At 40.0% G+C, this 6,425-nt stretch overlaps 1 non-coding gene across 1 annotated transcript; it reads left to right on the forward strand.

Annotated features, from left to right (window-relative positions):
* Nucleotides 1-584: 584 nt before the first annotated feature.
* TRNAA-AGC lies at nt 585-656 on the forward strand. The gene has a single exon. It is a non-coding gene; the product is annotated as a tRNA-Ala (tRNA).
* The last annotated feature ends 5,769 nt before the right edge of the window (nt 657-6,425 follow it).

Consider the following 6,425-nt stretch of genomic DNA (forward strand, 5'->3'; position numbering starts at 1 on the left):
GCAGTTAGCATAATGTCTAGACCATGGTCAGTCCTCAACAAACATTGGTTGCAGGATGAAAGGATTAACAAAAGTGATGGATGCCCTGTGCTGGGTACTGCTCTGGCTGAGGCATGGAAATCATGGCAACAAGGCATGGATAGTCTCTAACCCTGAAAAGAACAAGGATTCTGGGGCTTGGAGGGAGGTGGTCCCACTGCTTGGAGGAGCTGGAGGCTTTGTAGATAGGAGAGGCCCCTTCTCTTATTTAGTAGCCTCAGTGTTCCATCTGTAAAGTGGGAGGATTGTTGCAGAAAAGTGGTTTTGTTTAACCTTTATTTTCTCTTTTATTTTATTTTACATCTTTAAGTAAGCAATGCCTACATGGTAAAATACTCAAGTAGTACAAAAAGCATAGAGAGAAAAGTAAATTCCATTCATTCCTAACTCCCAGAACCTCCCCCTACACACCCTCTGCATTACCCTCATTGCCCTCCCCCCTCAAACCTCCTGGCTATCTCTATGACCAGTTGTTTTTTTTTAAGGGAGCAAATTTCTGATTTATTTCATGAAAACAGCTTAGAAAAGCAGTGTTGCCAGCAGGTGGGGATGTAGCTCAGTGGTAGAGCGCATGCTTAGCATGCATGAGGTCCTGGGTTCGATCCCCAGCATCTCCATTCTTTTCCCCCTTGCTTGGGGAAATAATCTTTCTTTTCTCTTACAGCTACACCACATTCCTGTAGAATCTGCAAATTAATCATCTTGCCTCCGAGTACTTATGTTTTTCTTCTGTTATGCTTATAACTCTCCTTTTTAATTTTTTAATTGATTTATAATTGGCATATAACATTATATTAGTTTCAGGTATATAAACATAATGATTGGGGTGCCTGGGTGGCTCAGTCGGTTAAGCAGCTGCCTTTGGCTCAGGTCATGTTCCCTGGGTCCTGGGATCGAGCCCCACGTCCGGCTCCCTGCTCAGTGGAGAGCCTGCTTCTCCCTCTCTCTCTGCCTGCCTCTCTGCCTACTTGTGCTTTCTCTCTCTGTGTCAAATAGATAAATAAAATCTTTAAAAATATATATGATGATGACATATTTGTATGTATTGTGAGATTATCACCACAATAAGTCTAGTTAACATCTGTCGCCATATATAGTTACAAAAAATCATTTTTCTTGTGATGAGAACTTTTATTATTATTATTTTGTTAGAGAGGGTGGGAAGGGCAGAGGGAGAGAGATAAGCAGTCTCCAGGCCCAGCGGGGAGCCTGATGCGGGGATCAAGGGTGGGGGGCTCCACACAGGGCTCAGCTTGTGGCTTGATCTCACAACTCTGAGATCATGACCTGAGCCAAAATCAGGAGTCAGACACTTGATCGACTGAGCCACCCAGGCACCCCTGATGAGAACTTTTAAGATCTACTCTCTTAGCCACTTTTAAATATGCAGTACAGTATTAACAATAGTCACCATCCTGTACATTACATCTCCATGACTTACTTATTTTATAACTGGAAGTTTGTGCCTTTTAACTCCCTTCACCCATGTCACTCCCCCGCCCCCTAGCAACCACCAATCTGTTCTCTGTGTCTACGAGCTTGTTTTTTTTTAGGTTCCACATATAAATGAGATCATATGATATTTGTCTTTCTCTGACTTATTTCTTTAGCACAATGCCCTCAAGTTCCATCCATGTCACAAATGGCAAGATTTCCTTTTTTTTTTTTAATGGACAGATAACATTCCATTGTATATGCACACCCCACTTTCTTTATCCATTCATCTCTTGATGAACACTTAGGTTGTTTCAGTATCTTGGCTATTGTAAATAATGCTGCAGTGAACATAGGGGTGCATACATCTTTTCAAATTAGTGTTTTCATTTTCTTTGAATAAATATCCAGAAATGGAATTGTTGGATCATATAGTTGTTCTACTTTTAATTTTGGAGTTTCCCCCCAAAATTAAAACTCTACAAAACACTACTGTTTTCCATAGTGGCTGCACTAGTTTACAAATCCCATCAACAGTGCACTGGGGTTCCCTTTTTCCACATTCTTGCCAACACTTATTTTTTATCTTTTTGGTGATAGCCTTCTAACAGGTGTGAGGTGTTAAGTCATTGTGGTTTTGATTTACATTTCCCTGATGATGAGTGATGTTGAGCACCTTGTTTCATATACCTGTTGGCCATCTTTCTATCATTGGAAAAATGTCTATTGAGATCTGCCGTGTAACCAGTTTGTGTGTGTGTGTGTGTGTGTATCTTTCATAGTTAATCTGTATAACACAAGTATACATATGCTACATATGTATGTATCGAATTTGAAATATTTTTAAATAGAAACTTAGTCTTTAAAAATAGTTAATTACTTGTTTTAAATCTGAAGTATGACTTGAGAAAATAATGATTATTAGTGATTATTAAATGATCATTACTGAAAATAATTTTGCCATTAATCACATACTGTTTTTCCCTATCTTGTAATTTTTTTTTTCACTTTAAAATGTCTTGGGATTGTTTCATTGATCTGACTTCTTTTATTTAAATGGTTGTCTAGCAGAGTATTTCACTGTATGGCTGTACTGTAATTGATTTAACTGGTCTCCTGTTGGGAAATGGGTTATTTCTGATCTTTTGCTGCTGCAGACAATGCTGCAAATGAACAGCCCTCTACTTAAATCTTTTCACACATGTGCAATTAATATCAGCTGGTTAAATTCCTAGGCGTAGAATTAATGGCTCAAAGATGAAAAGTGCTTGCAGTTTTCCTGAGTACTGCCTGCATGGAGTTGTACCAATTTGCCTTCTCACCGCCCTATTCCCCTTTGACCTCATCAGTGTATTACCAAACTTTTGGTACCTTTGTATGGGTTGTTGTATTAGATTTTCTTATGAATACAGTATTTTCCTTTCAACTATCTGCTCATCTCCTTTGCCCTTTTTCTATTGGATTAGATTATTGTTCTTTTCATTATCCATTTGTAGAAACACTTTATAAAGTAGGGGCATTAGCTCTTTGTTTATGATTATCAAACTTTGATCTTTGTCAATCTGATAGGTGAAAAATATAGTATCATTTTGTGGGGTCCTTGTCTCTGGGCAAGGATAGCATCTTATGTCTGAAATCCATTGATATTTCCTTCTGTAAACTCTGTTCATGCTCTGTACAGCAGTGGTTCTTAACTGGGGTGGTGTATGAGGATCACCATGTTTGAAATACATGAACACAGCCCCCAGCCCTGGGGATTCTGGTACAGTGTGTCAGGTACTTCTAAAGAGCTCCCTACTTGATTCTGTTGTGCTCCCTTAGTTATGAATGAGGGGCATGGATGATCTGGGGGCCCTTTATTGCTCAGTATTGCTGTGGAGTAAATATGCAGCAGTGGCAGGAAGGAGAGAGTTATGTAGAGAGAGAATCGATAACCCTCCTCGCTGTGGGGTTCGGTGGGGCCTGCAGATGGAGTGGCTCAGGGGCTAATGTGTCTCAGCTCTCGTTGCTATGGTAACCAGTCAATATGTGGGTACTTGGTTTGGGAATCAGTGCCCCTGTGTGCTTGCTCTGGGGTTCATGGCTTGATAGGACATGAAGTCGACAGACATCTGGGTCTTCAGAGAGGCACAGAGTTCTTGGAGGACAGTTCAGGGAGGGGCAAGCCTCTGGCTCAAAGGGACCATGGCCAGAAACTGTATGTATGAAGAAAAACATCCTAGGGTGCCTGGCTGGCTCAGTTGGTAGAGCATGTGACTCTTAATCTCAGGGTTGTAAGTTCACGCACCACCTTGGGTGTAGAGATTACTTAAAATTAAAAAAAAAAAAAAAGGCCCCTCTATTCTCCATGTCTTTCTCTTTGGAAGAATTCAGTGCTTCCATCATTTTATTTTAAAAGAAGCAGCCAGGATGCCTGGGTGGTACAGTTGGTAGAGCATCTGACTCTTGGTTTTGACTCAAGTCTGATCTTGGGGTTGTGAGATTGAGCCCTGGGTCAGGCCTTGCGCTCAGTGCAGTAGAATCTGCTTGCGTTTCTCTTCCCTCTGCCCCTCCCCCCCCATAAAGAAATAAAATCTTAAAAAAGTAGCAGCCAAGAAGAGGAAAATTTAGGAAACTTAAAGTCCCAATATTGCTGTTTTGTCTTCAGAGCAAAGCTTGAACCAAGAGTCTGCACAGCAAGGTTGAAGGAAATTAAGTTAGGGAGCACAAGATTAGGGAAGGGAATTTAGAAGGTAGAATTAGACCTATTCTGTATGTCTTTGTGCTGTTTGATTTAAAATTATTTTAATATATTGAATAAAGACAAAGCAATATTTGTAACAGTACAGTGAGTACGAATCTAATGTAACCATTAATGGGCGTACTCCCAGTGGTATACCTAATATTTTACACCTGGGCTAGATTATTTTTTAATACTTTCCTCCTTTATACACCAAAACTATTTTCAGTAAAGATTTAATGTTCAGTGATAATCATTATTTTTTGATCCATACTTAGATTTAAAATAAATAATTTAAAAGGAAATACAAAATTCTATTTTAAACATATTCAAATTTAATAAAATGTTTAATATATGAATCAAAATTTGGAACCACCAAAAAATTTAACATCTTGTAGTTTATACCTTTTTGATGTTTTAGATTTTTTTTTTTTATTTTTTTTTTAAAGATTTTATTTATTTATTTGAGACAGAATGAGAGAGAGAGAGAGAGCACATGAGAGGGGGGAGGGTCAGAGGGAGAAGCAGGCTCCCCGCAGAGCAGGGAGCCCGACGCGGGACTCGATCCCGGGACTCCAGGATCATGACCTGAGCCGAAGGCAGTCGCTTAACCAACTGAGCCACCCAGGCGCCCCGATGTTTTAGATTTTTAACACAAATAAAAACTCCAAGTGATCAGATAGAATCACAGAATTGATGAAACTCAAGTTCTTTTTCTTTAGATCACTGTGCTATCATTTATTTCCAATATATTTTTTTAAAGATTTTATTTATTTATTTGACAGAGAGAGACACAGCGAGAGAGGGAACACAAGCAGGGGGAGTGGGAGAGGGAGAAGCAGGCTTCCCGCTGAGCAGGGAGCCCGATGCGGGGCTCGAACCCAGGACCCTGGGATCATGACCTGAGCCGAAGGCAGACGCTTAATGACTGAGCCGCCCAGGTGCCCCTATTTCCAATATTTTATTTAAAAACAGGAATATACAATATCACAGAGGTTAGAGATATGAATTGCACCCAAAACAAACCCAAACAAATTCAAACTCTTAAGCGTTTACCACAGAAAATGAGTGGATGTTGCTGAATCTGCTGTGTATGCCAGGGGCTGGTTATGAAGCTAGTTCTCCAAATTACCTTCTGTATAGAACACACCATTTATTAAAGAGTCTGTCCATCAGGGGCCACTCAGGAGACACACACCACATCAGTAGTTTGAATAGGGAAAATTTTATAAAGAATTATTAACTAGTAGGATTAGCTACAAAGAGAGGTAAAGAAAACCCTAAACAGTATGGGACTAACACATATAGGAAGCAGTTACTATCTCTAGGGCTGGGAGAGAGCACTCAAGTGTATTAATTTTCTATTGCTGAGTGACAAATTAGCACAAAGTTAGCAGTTTAAAACAATACCTATTTAGCTGCTATGGAAAACAGCATGGTAGTTCCTCAAAAAATTAAACATGGAGTTACCATATGATCCAGCAATTCTACGTCGGGGTATACACCCCAAATAATTACAAATTAGGGACTTGCAGAGTTATTTGTACACCTGTGCTCATAACAGCATTATACACCATAGCCAAAAGGTGGATGCAAACCCAGTATGCATCGATAGATGAATGAATAAACATGTGTGGTATGTCTATGTAATGGACTATTCTTCAGCCTTAAAAAGGAAGGAAGGAAATTCTGACACGTGATATCCTGTAGAACAACCTTGAAAACATATGGAGTGAAATAAGCCAGACACAGAAGGACAAATGCTGTATGCACACACTTACACAAAGTACCTAGAATAGTCAAATTCATAGAGAAAAGAAAGTAGAATATTGATTTCTAGCAGCTTTGTGGGAAGACGCAGGGATTATTTAATGGGGAAGGAGTTTCAGTTTGGGATGATGAAAACATTCTGGAGACAGATGGTGGTGATGGTTGCACAACAATGTGAATGTACTTAATGCCATTGAACTGTACACTTAAGAATGGTTAAAATGGTAAATTTTATATTATGTGTATTTTACCACCTTAAAGAATATTTTTAAAAACCCCGCACCTATTTGTTAGCTCACAGTTCTGTAGCTATGACAAGGTAAGGGTAAGACAAGGCTGAGGGGCGCCTGGGTGGCTCAGTCGTTAAGCGTATGCCTTCGGCTCGGGTCATGATCCCAGAGTCCTGGGATCGAGCCCTGCATCGGGCTCCCTACTCAGCGGGGAGCCTGCTTCTCCCTCTCCC

Source organism: Phoca vitulina, unplaced genomic scaffold (genome assembly GCF_004348235.1).
Source record: "Phoca vitulina isolate PV1807 unplaced genomic scaffold, GSC_HSeal_1.0 scaffold110, whole genome shotgun sequence".
NCBI classification, from domain to species: Eukaryota; Metazoa; Chordata; class Mammalia; order Carnivora; family Phocidae; genus Phoca; species Phoca vitulina.